General features: G+C 43.5%; 1 pseudogene across 1 annotated transcript; it reads right to left on the bottom strand.

Annotated features, from left to right (window-relative positions):
• Nucleotides 1-207: 207 nt before the first annotated feature.
• Nucleotides 208-8,191, bottom strand: LOC311119360 (NACHT, LRR and PYD domains-containing protein 3-like; annotated as a pseudogene). The gene is made up of 11 exons: nt 8,158-8,191; nt 6,303-6,532; nt 5,311-5,634; nt 2,921-4,857; nt 2,558-2,812; nt 2,204-2,377; nt 1,745-1,912; nt 1,432-1,602; nt 1,084-1,257; nt 881-927; nt 208-757 (listed from the first exon to the last, which is right to left on the bottom strand). The product of its transcript is annotated as an NACHT, LRR and PYD domains-containing protein 3-like (transcript).
• Between the last annotated feature and the right edge of the window lie 11,682 nt (nt 8,192-19,873).

Below are 19,873 nucleotides of genomic sequence, written 5' to 3'. Positions count from 1 at the left end.
GTCATCACTGAGTGATGATGTGTTTGATGAGACAGGTGGATGTCATCTTCATCACTTGATATCAGACAGAGACATGTGTGACTATACCATTTCGATTTCCCACCTGGATATCAATAAAGTTCAATTAAAATCTCCCCCCAAAAAACAGACTAAATCTATTAAATTAAAAATGTGTCTGTCAGTTACTCTGGTGATGGCTGCTTTCATTCACAGAGTTTGGATTTTAACTGAGCCAAATATCTCCCTCTCATCACACATGATTTTGAACTAGGGTAAAGGGGCTCAGTGAACGTGGTGTGGAATGTGTACAGGTGGGTCAGTGTACCAGAGGAGACGCTGTAAAAGGACAGAGCGCCGGCCGGAAAGTCCAGATACACTCCTATACACTTTGTGTCCGGCCTGGGTACTGGCACAACTGAGATCCTGATATTATGAATAAATGTGTACTGTTCATTGCAGCAGAAAAGCCCCCAAGACCTCTTCTTCTCAGTAACCGATCTGGATGTATTTGTCACCCCAATGTCAACCCAGCCAGTCCATTCAACCTGCCAGTAGAAACGACCATCAGACAGGGGCTCCCTGCAGCGTACTTTGGCCCACTTATCCAACTTTTTTGTCCGATCTGAGTCATCTGAATCAGAGAAATCCAAATAAGGATATCGGTTAACCTGTGTTCTCCTCACCACCCTCGTGTTGTCCTCGGACAGAGTCAGGTCACTATCTGCTGACATATCGTTCAGCTTGAGCTGGCAGGCATCTGTAGCAAGACAAGGCAGAAAAACAGAAACATGTGTTTTATGTTATTTTCACAATTTGCTTATAAAAGTTTAGGTGCTTAAAAAGCCAGCTTTCTTTTCCTAAATGTAGTTTGATGACTCACATTTCCTCAGGCCTGGTTTGATTCTGGACTCTCTACCATGGTCCAAACTGTGGGACAAAGAAAGAGTCATGTAGGGCCTATTGAACCTGATTACAGTGGAGATTACCTTGATGATTTCACTATATAAACTAGAGTCTTGAAAGCCCATTGAGCAATGAGGTGTTAACAGAAGCAAAAGTCAAATCAACTAAATTTCCTTTTACCTGAGTTTCTCCAGTCTACAGTGTGGATCCTCCAGTCTAGCAGAGAGCAGCTTCACTCCGGAGTCTCCTGGGTGATTGAAGCTCAGGTCCAGTTCTTTCAGGTGGGAGGGATTTGACTCCAGAGCAGAGGCAAGAAACGTACAGCCTTTCTCTGTGACTAGACAACCAGAAAGCCTACAGAGAGAAGAGACAGCATAAAACAATGAACAACTGCTAGAGTATATATTTTTTAAGTTAAAACGTTTAAATTCCATTTAAGTGCAGTGCAGTTCACTAGTTCAATCATTCCTATTTGACTGTTTTCTGAAGTTTACAGTATGCTTTCACAATATCAAATGTGTAATCTACCTAAGAGTCTGTAAGGCACAGTTGGGGTTCCTCAGTCCAGCAGAGAGGAGCCTCATTCCAGGGTACCACAGGCTGTTGTCTCTCAGGTCCAGCTCTCTCAGTACTGAGTATGACCACAGGACAGGAGCCAGGGAGACACAGGAACGTCTGGAGAGATTACACTCCCTTAGCCTTGGGAGGGAAAAAGGGAGAGAATTTAACGCTACGTTCTCTTGGTGTTTCCATTGTTACGGTATAGTTTTAACAATGCGGTAATAAAAGGTTTCTTCTACTGTAACATGTGGAAGATTAAACATAACGGTTTATTTCTCACCCCAGAGTCTGTATCTGACAGTGTGGATCCATCAGTCCAGCAGACAGCAGCTTTACTCCAGAGTCGCCCAGTTTGTTGCAGCCCAGACGTAGTTCCTCGAGCTGAGAGACTGCTATAGCAGAGGACAAACTTCCACAGGACTCCTCTGTAACCCCACAACCAGTCAGTCTGTCCAACATGAAAAAAATGTATTAACTAAATGTAAAGGGGAGCTGTCATTAATCAAGAATACATTAACCTATAGGGCCAGTTTCAAGACACATTAAGCCAAATCCTGGACTAAGAAGCTAGCTAACAATCAATGGTAAGTGATAGGGGCATGTGTGCAATGTTTTTACATAAATGAACAAATCACCTAATGTCAAACCACATATGGAGTTGATTTGACAATTTTGAAAAGTGCAGGCATTTCCCTTCTATTGATCCTGACCTTCCCCTTTAAACATGTTCATTACTCACCTCAGTATCTTCAGGTTACAGTGTGGACTCATAAGACCACTGGAGATCTGCTTCACCCCTGTGTCTGTCAGTTTGTTGTAGCTGAGATCCAGCTCTGTCAGACAGGAGCCAGCTGCCTGGAGAGCCGAGGCAACGGTTTCACAAACGTCATCTTTGAGATCACAACTGGTGAGTCTGTGTGAAACAACCCCAAAAAATGATTGAATTGTTCAAACTTGCCAACATGCATACCACCATCATTTAAAGTTGTTTATCATTATATTTATTGCTTGTTTTCTTTGCCAGAGTAGATTTGGAAGGTTACTGACTGTTGAAAAGTGTTCTGCTGTGTGTTGTTCCAGGCATAGCACTCACCTCAACACAAGTGGCTGGCTGTGAGCACCCATCAGCACAGCCTTTAGAAGCTCTGGTCCCGATCTTCCCATGTTGATATGGCTAAGGTTAAGTGACTCCAGTCGGCAGTTGGGACTCCTCAGTCCAACAGAGAGGGACTTCAGGTCCAACAGGGCGTTGCCGCTGAGGTCCAGCTCTCTCAGCTGGGAGTCGGGCAGCTGTAGTGCAGATGCCACCGTTTCACAGCAACTCGTTGTAAGGCGGCAGTCCGCTAGTCTACAGAGGAGAGACGTTTATTATGGGAGATGTGGATGTAGTATAGGACTAATTAAATGGCTGTAAGACATACAGTGACATACTGTATATATCAACACTTCAACTCACATAGCCTTTCGGCAGCATCGAACAGCAGGGACCAGCCTCTCACGCCCCTCATCTGACGTGTTGTACTCTCTCACGTCCAGTTTGTCCAACACTTCCTCTGACATCAAGAGTACGTATGCCATCGCCGAGCACTGTGCAGGCGTCAGGTTCTTCTCAGCAGGGTTTTTGGATGTCAAGAACCTTTGAATTTCATTCACAAACGAGGTATCGTTCAACCCAATCAAACAGTGGAAGAGATTGATGCACCTCTCTGGGGAGGGATATTGTCTTTCGTCTGAGAGCTTGTCTTTGATGTATTGGATGGTATTCTGGATACTCTCTTTGTCTCCCTCAGTCTGGAGCTGTAGGCATTTCAAGAGGATCTGATTGGACTCCAGTGAGATGCCCAGAAGGAAGCGGAGGAAGAGGTCTAGATGACCGGTCTTGCTCTTCAAAGCTTCATCCACCGCACTCCTCTGCAAGTCATGCAGTGTTTTCTGCTGCTGCTGAGAACCTCTGGGTTGTGGCCTGTAATCTTCGTCCTCACTGAAGTCATCACCTTCTCCAAAATACCCGTAATTCGATCTTGGAAGCCTGTTCTCTCTTGATGCAAACGGGTTGACATTTTCACTGACAAAGAGGTAGGCAACATAGAGTGCAGCGAAGAACTCCTGAATGCTGAGATGCACAAAGCTGTACTTGTTTGCTCTAAACATTGGGTCCGCCTCTCTGAAGAGCTCTTGTCACATCCCTGAGAGCAAGAAGCCTTCTTTGACATCAATGCCACACCCTCTCAGATCGTCTTCAGAAAACACCAGATTGCTCTTTTCCAAGTTTTGGAAGGCTAGTTTTCCAAGCTTCAGAATGATCTGTACGTCAGACTCTGACAGAATACGAGGATCTGGTTCGTTTTTCCCATTATATTTCTTGTTCTTCATGCTTGTCAGAGTGAGTAGGAAACGAATGTACATCTCAGTCAGAGTTTTAGGGACTTTTCCATGGTCATTTTCACTCAACATTTTCCCAAGAACCATGGCAGTAATCCAAGAGAAGACTGGAATGTGGCACATGATGAAGAGACTCCTCGATGTCTTTATGTGTGAGATGATTTTGCTGGACAGGTTCTCATCATCACTGAATCTCTTCTTGAAGTATTCTTCTTTCTGTGGGTCGTTGAATCCCCGAACTTCTGTTACACGGTCAAAACAGTCGGAGGGTATCTTATCAACTGCTGCTGGTCGGGAGGTTATCCAGAGGAGAGCAGAAGGAAGCAGATTCCCCTTGATGAGGTTTGTCAGCAGCACGTCCACTGATGTTGTCTTGGTTACATTAGACAACCTCTTGTTGTTATGGAAATCCAGTGGAAGTTGGCTTTCATCCAGACCATCCAAGATGAACACGACTTTGCAGTCGGCAAACTTCTTTGCATCCTATATCCCCCTTCAGTTAGATATCTGTTAGTTCAGGGTGGAAGTCACTCAGGAGTTCCAATAGATTGTAGTCATCTTTGATGAAATTCAAGTCCCTAAATGGAAGTGCGAAGACAAAATCTACATCCCGATTGGCTATTCCTTCTGCCCAGTCAAGGATGAACTTCTGCACTGAGACTGTTTTTCCAATGCCAGCGATTCCCTTTGTCAGCACAGTTCTGATGGGTACCGCTTGTTTGGATTGGGATTTTTCATTATGTTCCTCTGTCTTAGGGTCTAAAGATCTAAAGATGTCATTGGAGTTGATTGCATGGTCTTGATATGCTTTGGTCCGAGCCGTATCTTCAATCTGCCATACCTCATGCTCTTTATTAACCCCTTCACTCTCCCCAGTTGTGATGTAGAGCTCGGTGTAAATATTGTCCAGCAATGTTGGGTTTCCCCGTTTTCCAAGCCCCTCAAAGATGCTCCCAAACTTCTTCTTCATGTTGGACTTGTGTTTGCCCTTGACTTTTTGCAGATCTTCATCTAATGAGGGAAGAACATTGATAGTGTTGTGGGATGCATAAAATATCTTTACTTCCGTTTTTTATCTGCAGTATTCAGTACCGTAACGAACACAATACTTTCAGTTACTGGTTTCAAAGTCCGATTTCCTGCATGGGCGTGCCTTATTTTATTTTTTTCAGACTTTTATGAGTCTGTGTGTGTGTTAATCTACAACTGGTACATCCATTTTTTTACTTTAAAATTAATTATATACTATGTACCCATTGATTCTTGAAGAATACAATTTACAAATACCTCATGAGCTTAGTTCAACTGTCGTACCCTATCAGAACACAAAATATATGCTTAATTGTATTGTATTATTTGACAGGGACACTGCATATTAACTAATCAACATTTCTGTAATAATTTGTTTAGTTTTTTTGCATTATTTTCTATTATAACAAAAATAACAATAAAGAATTGTCTTACCAGCACCATGTGAAGGCATAGTAACACTGATGTTTTGATAAACTGAACCTCCGACATTGCAGCCAACAAGTTGGGGTGCAACAACAACAGAACCACCCTGAGCTGTAATGGAGGACTGTGGTGGGGCAGGCTGAGCCGTAATGGAGGACTGTGGTGGGGCAGGCTGAGCCGTAATGGAGGACTGTGGTGGGGCAGGCTGAGCTGTAATGTAGGACTGTGGATGGGCAGGTTGAGCCGTCATGGAGGACAGCGGACCAGAGTCCTGGGCTGGAACGAGGGACTGAGGAGTCTGATCCATGATATCAGACAGTCAGTCTCCTCCCCCTGAGAGAGCCAGAAGCAAAGAGAGAACAGACAATATACACTGAACACTTTCCTTACATTGAGTTACACCCCCTTTTGCCCTCAGAACACCTTCCTAATATTGAGTTACACCCCTTTTGCCCTCAGTACACCTTCCTAATATTGAGTTGCACCCCCTTTTGCCCTCAGAACACCTTCCTAATATTGAGTTGTACCCCCTTTTGCCCTCAGAACACCTTCCTAATATTGAGTTACACCCCTTTTGCCCTCAGTACACCTTCCTAATATTGAGTTGCACCCCTTTTGCCCTCATAACACCTTCCTAATATTGAGTTGTACCCCCTTTTGCCCTCAGTACAGTCTCAATTCGGTATCAGTATTGTAGTCCTATGCCATAACCACAGAAGGCTAGAATGGTCATCATAAAGGATACATAGTTGACTTACAGAAAGATTCCCTAGTATATTTATTTTATTTAACCAGGTACGCCATTGAGTATACATTTTCTTTAACAATAACAACCTGACCACGATAAGAGCGAGACACCGTGCAGCAAAGCAGACAATTCTTTAAAACTCAACACATAAACAGAAAACGTAAAAGACAAATGCACAACACTCGGTAGGATGTAACACATATCTATATAACGGTTATATAGAGCTTTGAATCCCTAAAAAGACGACACTTACCGCATGTAAGTTGTCTTGTTGTGCCGTCTACAATGGTGCTCTTTCTTCCTCCTACTTTCTTTGGTCTTGTTTCATGTTCTGGGCGTTGTAGAGGAGGATACTTCCTCAGTGTTGCCAACTCCTCAGTAAGTAAAGTAGCTATTGGCTGTCCTAAAAGTCACTAGAAGTCGCTAAATTACGTCACCACTCAATTTGCATCATTGGCCATGCGCTTGTAATTGTGATGGACGCTGTAGGAGAGAGGAATAACTTCGTGAGAGAGAATTGTTTTTGTATACAATCTACATTAACAATCTAAATGGACCACAAAAAAATAAGGGCGGGATCAGCCAGTGGCGGCTTCTCGCATGCGCGATTCATTTGCAGTCTGGACGCGGAGTGGTGAACATCTTCTGCTCTGAATACTCGCTAAATATAGCGACAAAGTCGCTAAATTGGAAATGTTAACTTCCTGAACTTTGCAGTTAACCGCAAAGTTTCATCATCTCTGTACTGACAGGGTTTGGTGACTGGATATAAATTAATTCAAAGGAATAGTCAGAGAGGCGTGTCTTAGTTTATAATACAAAACTGTGTCTGTCTGTCTGTTTTATATACTTTGTATTTAAAGCACAAATGTATTAATAAAGTTGATTTTTCTATCAGTCTGTCTGTCGGTCTGTCTCTCTGTCCATCCATCTGTCTGTATGTGTTTCTTTCTCTCTCTCTTCATAGTAGGGATATTCAAAAATAAAATATATAAATATTTTTAAAAACATGTTGATTTTTCTGTCAGTCAGTCTATCAGTCTGTCTGTCTGTTTTATATACTTTGTATTTAAAGCATAAATTAATTAATGAAGTTGATTTTTCTGTCTGTCAGTCTGTTAGTCTGTCTGTCAGTCTGTCAGTCAGTCAGTCTGTCTGTTGTCTGTCAGTCTGTCTATCTGTCAGTCAGTCTGTCTGTTAGTCTGTCTCTCTCTGTCCATCAGTCTGTCTGTTTTTCTTTCTCTCTCTCTTCATCATTGGGATATTCAATATATAAGGCCATGCGCTTCCCCCGAGTGGCGCAGTGGTCTAAGGCTGATCCACTAAAGATCCTGGTTCGAATCCAGGCTCTGCTGTAGCCGGCCGCAACCGGGAGACCAATGGGGCGGCGCACAATTGGCCCAGCGTCGTCCAGGGTAGGGGAGGGAATGGCCGGCAGGGAGGTAGCTCAGTTGGTAGAGCACGGCGTTTGCAACGCCAGGGTTGTGGGTTCGATTCCCACGGGGGGCCAGTATGAAAATAAATAAAAAATTATAATGTATGCACTAACTGTAAGTCGCTCTGGATAAGAGCGTCTGCTAAATGACGTAAAAATATAAATATTTTAAAAAACATGTAGAATACATGTAGGATACATAGGATACTAGTTGATTTACAGAACGATGCCGTAGTAAATGTATTTTATTTGCTCTTATTTAACCAGGTACGTCATTGAGTATACTTAAGCAATAAGGTCCAAGGGGGTGTGGTATATGGCTGATATACCACAAACCCCAGAGGTGCCTTATTGCTATTGTAAAATGGTTACCAACATAATTAGAACAGTAAAAATAAGTGTTTTGTCATACCCGTGGTATACGGTCTCATATACCATGGCTTTCAGCCAATCAGCATTCAGGGCTCGAACTACCCAGTTTACACATTTTCTTTAACAATAACGACCTGACCACGATAAGAGCGATACACCGTGTATCAAAGCAGACAGTTCTTTGAAACTCAACACATAAACAGAAAAGGTAAAAGACAAATGTACAACACTGGGTAGGATGTAACACATATCTATATAACGGTTATATAGAGCTTTGAATCCCTAAAAAGACGACACGTACCGCATGTAAGTTGTTTTGTTGTCCTGTCTACTCTGGGCGTTGTAGGGTAGGCTCCTTCCTGTTAACCGCAAAGTTTCATAACCTCTGGCAACGGTTCTGTTCTAACAGGCTTGGTGATTGGATAGAAATAAATTCAAACAAATAGGCAGAGAGGCGTGTCTTAGCTTGTATTACAAAGCTGTGTGTGTGTGTGTGTGTGTGTGTGTGTGTGTGTGTGTGTGTGTCTGTCTGAAGCTGTTTGTCTCTGTCTGTCCATCTGTCTGTCTGTCTCTCTCTCTCTTTCTGTCTGTCCATCTATCTCTCTCTCTGTCTGTCTAGGGCCTAGGTCATGTTTAAATTAAGGGATTAACATTTGCCTGGTATAATCTTTGGGATTTGACTCCTTGATGTTAAATTGGGAAATATATTTTTGGGTGGTGGTGGTGGAGGAGGAATAATGGTCTGGGGCTGTTTTTCATGGTTCAGGCTCCTTAGTTCCAGTGAAGGGAAATCTTAACGCTATAGCATACAATGACATTCTAGACCATTCTGTGCTTCCAACTTTGTGGCAACAGTTTGGGGAAGGCCCTTTCCTGTTTCAGCATGACAATGCCCCCGTGAACAAAGCGAGGTCCATACAGAAATGGTGTTTAGAGATCGGTGTGGAAGAACTTGACTGGCCTGCACAGAGCCCTGAACTCAACCCCCTTCGAACACCTTTGGGATGAATTGGAACGCCGACTGCGAGACAGGCCTAATCGCCCAACATCAGCGCCCGATCTCACTAATGCTCTTGTGGCTGAATGGAAGCAAGTCCCAGCAGCAATGTTCCAACATCTAGTGGAAAGCCTTCCCAGAAGAGTGGAGGCTGTTATAGCTGCAAATAAGGACCAATTCCATATTAATGCCCATGATTTTGGAATGAGATGTTTGACGAGCAGGTGTCCACATACTTTTGGCCATGTAGTGTATTTTTGGTTGGTGGAGGAGGTGATTCCTTCTTGATGTTAACCAGAGAGAATATATTTCTGGGTGGTGGTGAAGGTGATTCCTTTCCAATATAACCCAGAGAGAATATCTTCAGTTCTCCTTTCTTCACCTCTTTCTTCCTCTTACCCGGAGAGAGACTCTTCAGTGACACAGACTCCTTCCTAGAGTTACCCAATGACAGCCTCTTGATTGAGGGTGACTCCGTCCTCTTCCCGGCCAATGAAAACCTCTTCTTGGGAGTAAGGACCTCCCTCTTTAGGATCTCCACTGACAGTTTGTCCAGAGTAGGAAGAATGATGCTTCTCTTCTGTTTCTTACTGGATAGCGACCCTTCAGTTCACTCCAGGTCAACACTGAGTCCTGTTTCTTCTTTTGGCCATGTACTAATCCAGGCACTTGTGCCATCAAACCAATTTATCCAGAACGCAGCAGCCTGCCTGGTTTTCAACCTTCCCAAGATCTCTCCTGTCACCTTGCTCCTCCGCACACTCCACTGGCTTCCAGTCGAAGCTCTCATCCACTACAAGACCATGGTACTTGCCTACGGAGCAGCAAGAGGAACTGCCCCTCCCTACCTTCAGGCTCTGCTCAAACCCTACACCCCAACCCAAGAACTCTGTTCTGCCACCTCTGGTCTCTTGGCCCTCCCACCCCTACGGGAGGGCAGCTCCCGCTCAGCCCAGTCCAAGCTCTTCTCTGTCCTGACACCCCAATGGTGGAACCAGCTTCCCTCTGAAGCTAGGACAGCAGAGTCCCTGTCACTCTTTCGAAAGCACCTGAAACCCTACCTCTTCGAACAGTATCTTAAATAATCCCACAGTCTACTGAAGGGAGTGGCTCTCCCATAGACACCAATGATAGCAGCCGGGTCCGATCTACTGAAGGGGGTGGCTCTCCCATAGACACCAATGATAGCAGCCGGGTCCGATCTACTGAAGGGGGTGGCTCTCCCATAGACACCAATGATAGCTGCTGGGTCCGGTCTACTGAAGGGGTTTGGCTCTCCCATAGACACCAATGATAGCAGCCGGGTCCGATCTACTGAAGGGGGTGGCTCTCCCATAGACACCAATGATAGCAGCTGGGTCCGTTCTACTTAGTTCATTGAGGTCTCACTTCCGTTTCCTTTTCTGTCTCTCTCTTTATCAGCTCACCACTCCCCGCCCCTCCCACTCAGAGAAAAGGGGTGTATTCATTAGTCTGACAAACCTTTTTTCATCAAAAAAAATAATAAGAATTGGCTATGAAAATAGGAGTATATATTAGACGAATTCAGATAGTTCCCTCCCTGTTCCGATTGGCTCTGTTTTGGTTCTGTTAGGTTCCTAGTGACTACACACCAGAACAGAAGGATCCGGGTGTCTGGCAGGTTCAACTAAATAAAAACTAAATTCAGGGCAGCAGGTAGCTTAGTGGTTAAGAGCGTTGTGCCAGTAACCGAAAGGTTGCTGGTTCTAATCCCCGAGCCGACTAGGTGAAAAATCTGTCGATGTGCCCTTGAGCAAGGCACTTAACCCTAATTGCTCCTGTAAGTCGCTCTGGATAAGAGCGTCTGCTAAATGACCAATTATTTATTACACCATTCTGTACATATGTATAATATTTGCATGTAGCTGTTATGAATGCATAGAGCTGTTATGAATGCATGGAGCTGTTATGGACGAATGGAGCTGTTAGGAATGCATGGAGCTGTTAGGAATGCATGGAGCTGTTAGGAATGCATGGAGCTGTTAGGAATGCAGGGAGCTGTTAGGAATGCAGGGAGCTGTTAGGAATGCAGGGAGCTGTTAGGAATGCATGGAGCTGTTAGGAATGCATGGAGCTGTTAGGAATGCATGGAGCTCTAATGAATTCTTATAGCAAGTTATGATACGCTATAGGGGCAATTATCACATCATGTTGTCATGGATATATATCAACGTTAACTGTGCATTGATGAGACGTTACGCCTAAATAGACAGACCAGACAGACAGTTCAGTACCTACATGAATCATTTATTGACCATTTTGATACCTTCTGGAAACAAAGCTTGTATTATAAGGAGGATGGGATCCATCCAAATCATTTGGGTTCCTGGATCATTTCACACCATTATAAGGCTGCGTTGAGACAATGACTTATCAATGACCCAAGTCCAGCTCATTTAATCCCTACCATTGTGTCGCTGAGTTGTCATAATGCTTCAGCAAATGTACATTATCCTAGGGACATTGGAAGACACAATGTAAATAACCTAATTTATGTCCCTCTTACTGCCCGGAATGCCTCTGCTGATCCTACAGCTATTGTATGCAGTACTCATATGCCTATGAACCAGAGTAATACTGTTGCCACTGAGGTGGTGTGCCCTAGTAGGAAGTCCACTGTGTGCAGCTCACCCTGCACTAATAAAAATAACCAGAATATGTCTACCTCTGCTAAGCTTCCCAGTAAAGCAAGAAAAAGAATGAAGCATCCCAGAAAAGTGTTAAAAATAGCCCAAGTTAACATATGTAGCTTAAGAAACAAGGTTCATGAAATCAATAATTTGCTAGTAACAGATGACATTCATATTCTGACAATCTCTGAAACTCACTTAGATAATACCTTTGATGATACAGTGTTAGCAACACAGGGTTATTACATTTACAGAAAATACAGAAATGCTAACGGGGCAGTGTTGCTGTCTATATTCAGAACCACATTCCTGTAAAGCTTAGAGAGGATCTCATGTTAAATACTGTTGAAGTAATATGGCTACAGGTTCACCTGCCTAGACCACCAAATGCTAACAGTCAGTATCTGCTATAGACCACCAAATGCTAACAGTCAGTATCTGGATAACATGTGTGAAATGCTTGATAATGTATGTGATATCAATAGAGAGGTATACTTTCTGGGTGATTTAAATATTGACTGGCTTTCATCAGGCTGCCCACTCAAGAGAAAGCTTCAAACTGTAAACTAGTGCCTGCAACCTGGTTCAGGTTATCAATCAACCTACCAGGGTAGTTACAAACAGTACAGGAACTGAAATCATCAACATGTATTGATCACATCTTTACTAATGCTGCAGACATTTGTTTGAAAGCAGTATCCAAAATCCATCGGATGTAGTGATCACAATATAGTAGCCATATCTAGGAAAACCAAAGTTCCAAAGGCTGGGCCTAATATAGTGTGTAAGAGGTCATACAATAAGTTTTGTAGTGATTCCTATGTTGCTGATGTAATAATATTTGTTGGTTCGTGGTGTGTACTGAGGAGCAAACAGACACTGCACTTGACACATTTTTGAAATTGCTTATCCCAGTTACTAATAACAATGCACCCATTAAGAAAATGACTGTAAAAACTGTTAAATCCCCGTGGATTGATGAGGAATTGAATTTTTTTATAATTTAGAGGGATGAGGCAAAAGATATGGCAAATAGGTCTGGCTGTACAACCGATTGGCAAACATACTGCAAATTGAGAAATCATGTGACTGAACTGAATAAAAAGAAGAAACTACACTATGAAACAAAGATAAATGACATTGAATTATAGTAAAAAGCTTTGGAGCACCTTAAATGACATTTTGGGCAAAAAGGCAAACTCCGCTCCCATCATTGAATCAATGGCTCATTCATCACAAAACCCACTGATATTGCCAACTACTTTAATTATTAGCAAACTTAGGCATGACATGCCAACAACAAACGCTGACACTATACATCCAAGTATATCTGACCAAATTATGAAAGACAAGCATTGTAATTTTGAATTCCGTAAAGTAAGTGTGGAAAAGTATTATTGTCTATCATCAATGACAAGCCACCGGGGTCTGACAACTTGGATGGAAAATTACTGAGGATAATAGAGGTCGATATTGCCGCTCCTATTTGCCATACCTTCAATTTAAGCCTACTAGAAAGTGTGTGCCCTCAGGCCTGGAGGGAAGCAACATTTATACCCCTACCTGAGAATAGTAAAGCCCCCTTAACTGGCTCAAATAGCCGACCAATCAGCCTGTTCCCAACTCTTAGTAAACTTTTGGAAAAAATGGTAATTGACCAGATAAAATGCTATTCTACAGTAAACAAATTGACAACAGACTTTCAGCACGCTTATAGGGAAGGACATTCATCAAACACAGCACTTACACAAATGACTGAAATTGATGATAAAAAGATTGTGGGGGCTGTTTTGTTAGACTTCAGTGCGGCTTTTGACGTTATCGATCATAGTCTGCTGCTGGAAAAACGTATGTGTTATGGCTTTACACCCCCTGTTATATTGTGGATGAAGAGTTACCTGTCTAACAGAACACAGAGGGTGTTCTTTAATGGAAGCCTCTTCAACATAATCCAGGTAGAATCAGGAATTCCCCAGGGCAGCTGTCTAGGCCCCTTACTTTTTTCAATCTTTAGTAAAGCCAGTGTGTCTGTGTATGCGAATGACTCAACACTATACACGTCAGCTACCACAGCGACTGAAATGACAGCAACACTTAACAAAGAGCTGAGGTTAGTTTCAGAATGGGTGGCAAGGAATAAGTTAGTCCTAAATATTTCAAAAACTAAAAGCATTGTATTTGGGACAAATCATTCACTAAACCCTAAACCTCAACTAAATATTGTAAGGAATTATGTGGAAATTGAGCAAGTTGAGGAGACTAAACTGCTTGGAGTAACCCTGGATTGTAAACTGTCATGGTCAAAGCATATTGATACAACAGTAGCTAAGATGGGGAGAACTATGTCCATAATTAAGCGCTGCTCTGCCTTCTTAACAGCACTATCAACAAGGCAGGTCCTACAGGCCCTAGTTTTGTCGCACCTGGACTACTGTTCAGTCATGCGGTCAGGTGCCACAAAGAGGCACTTAGGAAAATTGCAATTGGCTCAGAACAGGGCAGCACGGCTGGCCCTGGATGTAAACAGAGAGCTAACATTAATAAAATGCATGTCAATCTCTCCTGGCTCAAAGTGGAGGAGAGATTGACTTCATCACTACTTGTATTTGTGAGAGGTATTGACATGGCATCGGACACCCATGCATACCCCAGAAGACATGCCACCAGAGGTCTCTTCACAGTCCCCAAGTCCAGAACAGACTATGGGAGGAGCACAGTACTATATAGAGCCATGACTACATGGAACTCTATTCCACATCAAGTAACTCATGCCAGCAGTCAAATTAGATTTAAAAAACGGATAAAAAATACACCTTATGGAACAGCGGGGACTGTGAAGCAACACAAACATAGACACATGCACACAAACTCATGATAACGTACGCACTATACACACATGTACACATGGATTTTGTGTTCTAGATATGTGGTAGTAGAGTAGAGGCCTGAGGGCACACACTTAATATGTTGTGAAATCTGTTATGAATGCATTGTAAAGTTTGTTGTCATGTTTTTAAAATGTATAACTGCCTTTATTTTGCTGGACCCCAGGAAGAGTAGCTGCTGCCTATGGGGAATCCATAATAAATATAAATGACCATGCTACCAATGGATCTTCATCTGTCATTCATTAACTAAGATACCGAAGGACAATGAAGTCAGGTTACAACAGCAGCCAAACCCCTTCAGTAGAAAACCAGAGGTCCCCTTAAACCTACACAATGTCATTAGTAGAAGATATAATCACAGTCATTTCTTCTAAACCTTGACATGGCCCTAAATGAACGTTACAACAATCTGATGGACCCCTCCTTCTCCTCTTCTGTGTGAATATTGTAGGGCCTTAATGAACATTACAACAATCTGATGGACCCCTCCTTCTCCTCTTCAGTGTGAATATTGAAGGGCCTTAATGAACGTTACAACAATCTGATGGACCCCTCCTTCTCCTCTTCAGTGTGAATATTGAAGGGCCTTAATGAACGTGACAACAATCTGATGGACCCCTCCTGCTCCTCTTCAGTGTGAATATTGAATGCAGGGTAAAGGGGTCCAGTGAACAAGTCATTGTACGTGTGCAGGTGTGTCATAGCGTCAGAGGAGACGCTGTAAAAGGACAGCGTGCTGGCCGGCCAGTCCAGAAACACCCCAATGCAATTAGTGGTAGTGGTGCCTTCTCCTGAATATGCAACTTCATCTATAGCAAACGCGCATTCTTCATTCAAGTCAATCAATATTTTTTATTGTTCTCAGTAAGGTAAGTAGGTCTTCCCATAATGAGAATGACCGATATTGCACGCATTCGACATTTGAGAAAAATAACGTTACTTGGATCATATCGAATCTATTAGATATACAACCAATTTATCGACAATCTAAGATGACTTGCTTCCTCATCATAATTAAGATCTCATTAATCTCATCTGCATTTTCATTGTTTATATTGCATGGTCTTGTTCTATGTAAGGTATAATATATATTCTTCCCATTTAGATAACTTTTACCAGCATGAATTAATAAAAGATAGATGTACTGCTGTAGACATCTGGTGTTGGGTACTGTGCTCAGTAACCCTCGCTCTTTCTGCAGGGTTTTGGCCAACAACAATTCATAATCAATAAGGCCTCATCACTCTCCATGGAGGAGCAGTTCGTTTTTAAAATGAACCAATTCATATCACTCTCTGATTGCCACATTCTAACTGGTTAAGTCACTAATTGAAGACTCTATTGCAGAAAATGCTCAAGAGGCAATTCTGTATGCTGAAAGCCCAGGGAAGGCTCCCACTGGACCTCCCTCTGAGACCACTGAAGGCCTGGCTCCTGGCAGGGAAAATAGTCTTCCTGGAGTAAGTGCAGTGTTCTCAGACTATTTTCAAATACGAAGTACGAAACTTTATACTTCATTTAGGTAACTTGAGTTTATCACATCAGTACACAAGGCCAAATAATAACCTGAATGTATCAAAATATATTAGATGATAGCAATAGTTTGATAGATAGTGTAGACAGACACAGTCTGATACATTTCCATATTCACATGAAGGCGTGAGGCAGAGACATGGAAGAGATGGAGGAAGGTCTCTGTAGCTGAATTGGTGAGGACTATGTAGAGCAAACAGTACACCCACTGTAAAGCACTTCAAATATCAGCAAGCTCATTTTTGTACCCAGAGAAAAACAATAGCTATCAGTTCAAATTCATAATTTTCCCCATCATTTCAATGATGGACCAGTGTCCAGTCTCACCTGGTACATCAACAGTCTTTTAATGACATATTATGTTGTTACATAGACTTGGGATGCAAAGAGGGGCCTGGAATTACAGGAAACAGAGACAGAGAGAGTTATCCTGCTCAGTGGCCAGAGAGTTCAGGATGAATTAAGGATACCAAATGTCATCGTGGACACTGCTACCGACGGAGACATCCAGCTTCTGAAAGAGGAGCGTTGGAAGTTAACCCGAAAATTCTATGATATGATTGCGGTGCGGAACTACCAAAGGTAAGGAACAAGAAGCCTGTTTCGTAAGTGTCTTTCCAAGTTGGGTGTATCAGAGTTGTCTCAAACTGGACAATATTACAAATGAGCTTCTATACATTTTGACTTTAGATGTCTGTGGTATGTTTTGTGAAAAAGGACAGATATTGTTTTGTTCTTACTCTTTCATTGCTCTGCATTGTCTATTTAGTCCTATTTCGGATCCACTGAGAGCCTTCCAGAGATGTGTGGCAGAGGTCCTGAGGTGTGTAGCAGAGTGCCTGAGGTGTGCAGCAGAGGTCCTGAGGTGTGCAGAAGAGGTCCTGAAGTGTGCAGAAGCGTGCCTGAGGTGAGAAGCGGAGGTCCTGAGGTGAGGTGCAGAGGTCCTGAGGTGAGAAGCGGAGGTCCTGAGGTGAGGTGCAGAGGTCCTGAGGTGAGCAGCAGAGGTCCTGAGGTGTGCAGCATAAGTTCACAGGTGTGCAGCACAGGTCCTGAGGTGTGCAGTGGAGGTCCTGAGGCCTCAAACGCAGTGGAAGAGGTGTGCAGTGACACAAAGAAGACAGAGTCTACTGGAAATCATCTGAAAACGGGAAATGGCCTATGCAAGGTTGTGCAGCTATCCACTGAGAGCCGTCCTGAGGTGTGCAGCAATCCTGAGGTGTGCATCAGAGTGCCTGAGGTGTTCAGTGGAGGTCCCGAGGTATGCAGTGGAGTGCCTGACATGTGCAGTGGAGTGCCTGAAGTGTTCAATGGAGGTCCTGAGGTGTGCAGGGGAAGTCCTGAGGTGTTCAGTGAGGTGCCTGAGGCACCAAACGCAGTGGAAGAGGTGTCCAGTGACAAAAAGAAGACAGCGGCTGCTGAAAACCTTCTGGACACTGAAAATGTCCTTAGCAATGTTGTGAACCCCAAAGGGTGGCTGAAGGAGGGCTGGGAAGATCAGCTGCACCAAGACATCACTAATATGATTGCAAAACTCCCAAAGGTAATGAACAAGAAGCCTGTTTTGTAAATGAAAGGTCTAGCATCTTTGAAAGTTGGGTGTATCAGGGTTGTCTCAATCTGGACAATATTATAAATTAGCTACTATAATCTTAGACTTTGGATGTCTGTGGTATGTTTTTTGAAAAACGACAGATGTGTTGTTCTTGCTCTTTCATTACGCTGCATTGTCTGTTTAGTCCTATTTCGGATCCACCGAGAGCCTTCCTGAGGTGTGCAGCAGAGGTCCTGAGGCCTCAAATGCAGTGGAAGAGGTGTGCAGTGACACAAAGAAGACAGAGTCTACTGGAAACCATCTGAAAACGGGAAATGGCCTAAGCAAGGTGGTGAAGCTATCCACTGAGAGCCGTCCTGAAGTGTGCAGCAGTCCTGAGCAGTGGCGGCTCCTGAAAAAATTCTCAGGAGGGGCAATTTTTCTGATGATTTAGGTGACCTACACACATTTTAAAAAAGATATGTCCAGCAACAACATGAAGACAGGGGCAGCATATAAGTCAATACCAGAAGCATTTATTGACTGATCTGGGGAGATGGATTCCAGTTTCTGTGACAGATTATAAATAATCTCTGATGCCTTTGTTATATTAGCTTTTGGTTGAATGTACTGTCGTAGTAAATATATAATGTTATAGCTTGGTCTGACTAAAATCTTGTGCATGACCCATTTTGTGTTGGGCGTTTGTTTTCAATCAATGCTGTTCCTATCCTATAACAATGGACAAAAGAGTCCTATCTTGTCAGCCTTGTCAGCAGGTGGCCAAGGACAACACCCACGCCATAGGTCTCTCAGTTCTTCCAACTCACGAGTTCTTGCTCTGAGGACACACACACACACACACACACACACACACACACACACACATCATCACTGATAACACACACACACACACACATCATCACTGTTAAACACACACACACACACACACAAAAATCCCCTCTCTTTAGGCTGAACATTTGAAGACAGAGAACCCGACTCAGAGCCAATGCAACAGTGGAGGGGACCTCGCCCAACTCATCAGGACCAATCAGAAGATCAGAACTACTAGATTCAACCTACATCATTTATTGTATAAAATGTCTGCACACAATGTTTTCGGGGCTCTCTTCAGATAGCTCCCTAAGAGTTTGACGAACGAGTCCGTGCACGCGATTCCAGATATCTTTACCTCTGAATAAACTGCCTTTATTATACCATATCCACCCTGTCCAAAGTCTCTACTTGGTCTCAGTTCTCCAGTAAACTTGTGATTATCAACAGTACACAACGGTAACAAACAATTGGGGGAACTCACGGGGCAGATAGTAAGGTCGCAGTGACACAGAAAGCAGTTCAATGTCGGGGGTACAGAGTCGCTCTCTTACCAGGATCGCGGTCCGCTCTGACCAGGGTGAAGCCGGCCGGCTCCACTTCTCTGTCCGGGACTCTGTCATCCAGCCAAGTCTCCCAGCTGTATTGGATTCCGCTGCCAGCAGCGTTTTCATTATTTAGTCCGTTCGTAGCGGGTATGTACACGATCAACAAGATCAGTCCAAAACCCACCACTGGAAATCCATGGTTGGCAGAATGTTTGTAAACTAAGTGTACAAATTAAAAACATAAAATAACGCCACTAAGTGTACAAATTAAAAACATAAGATAACGCCACACTGCAGGTCGCAACAGAGACGCTGCTAGCCGCTATTTTCTTAGTTACGTTCATGGTTACGTCACGTATGACGAAAGCGCGTAAGTGCAAGCCCTCAGACACCCATAGAGAATGTATTGAAAGCTTTGAAATTTGAAAAAAATAGATTTTACATGACAGGCTATGAGAGACTTCTGGGCGATTTTCAACCTGACTGAAATCGCCCCAAAAACGGGCGGGGCCATTTGAAGCACGACTTTAGCCTGATTTGACATTTAGTGGCAGTCAGATCAGATTAGAACACTGATAACTACTGTTGCCGTGATATAATTGATTAGAAAAAAAATCCCTTCCTTTTCCCGTTTGGCAGTGCGTCGCCCATATCGCCCTATTGAACAGGCCGTCCCTGGTCCTGAGGTGTGCATTAGAGTGCCTGAGGTGTTCAGTGGAGGTCCCAAGGCCTCATACACAGTGGAAGAGGTGTGCAGTGACACAAAGAAGACAGAGGCTACTGGAAATCATCTGAAAACGGGAAATGGCCTATGCAAGGTTGTGCAGCTATCCACTGAGAGCCGTCCTGAGGTGTGCAGCAGTCCTGAGGTGTGCATCGGAGTGCCTGAGGTGTTCAGTGGAGGTCCCGAGGTATGCAGTGGAGTGCCTGACATGTGCAGTGGAGTGCCTGAAGTGTTCAATGGAGGTCCTGTGGTGTGCAGGGGAAGTCCTGAGGTGTTCAGTGAGGTGCCTGAGGCACCAAACGCAGTGGAAG

The sequence above is a fragment of the Coregonus lavaretus genome (assembly GCF_964263955.1).
Source record: "Coregonus lavaretus genome assembly, contig: HAP1_SCAFFOLD_592, whole genome shotgun sequence".
Lineage (NCBI taxonomy): Eukaryota > Metazoa > Chordata > Actinopteri > Salmoniformes > Salmonidae > Coregonus > Coregonus lavaretus.
This window is presented reverse-complemented; position numbering and strand designations above follow the sequence as displayed.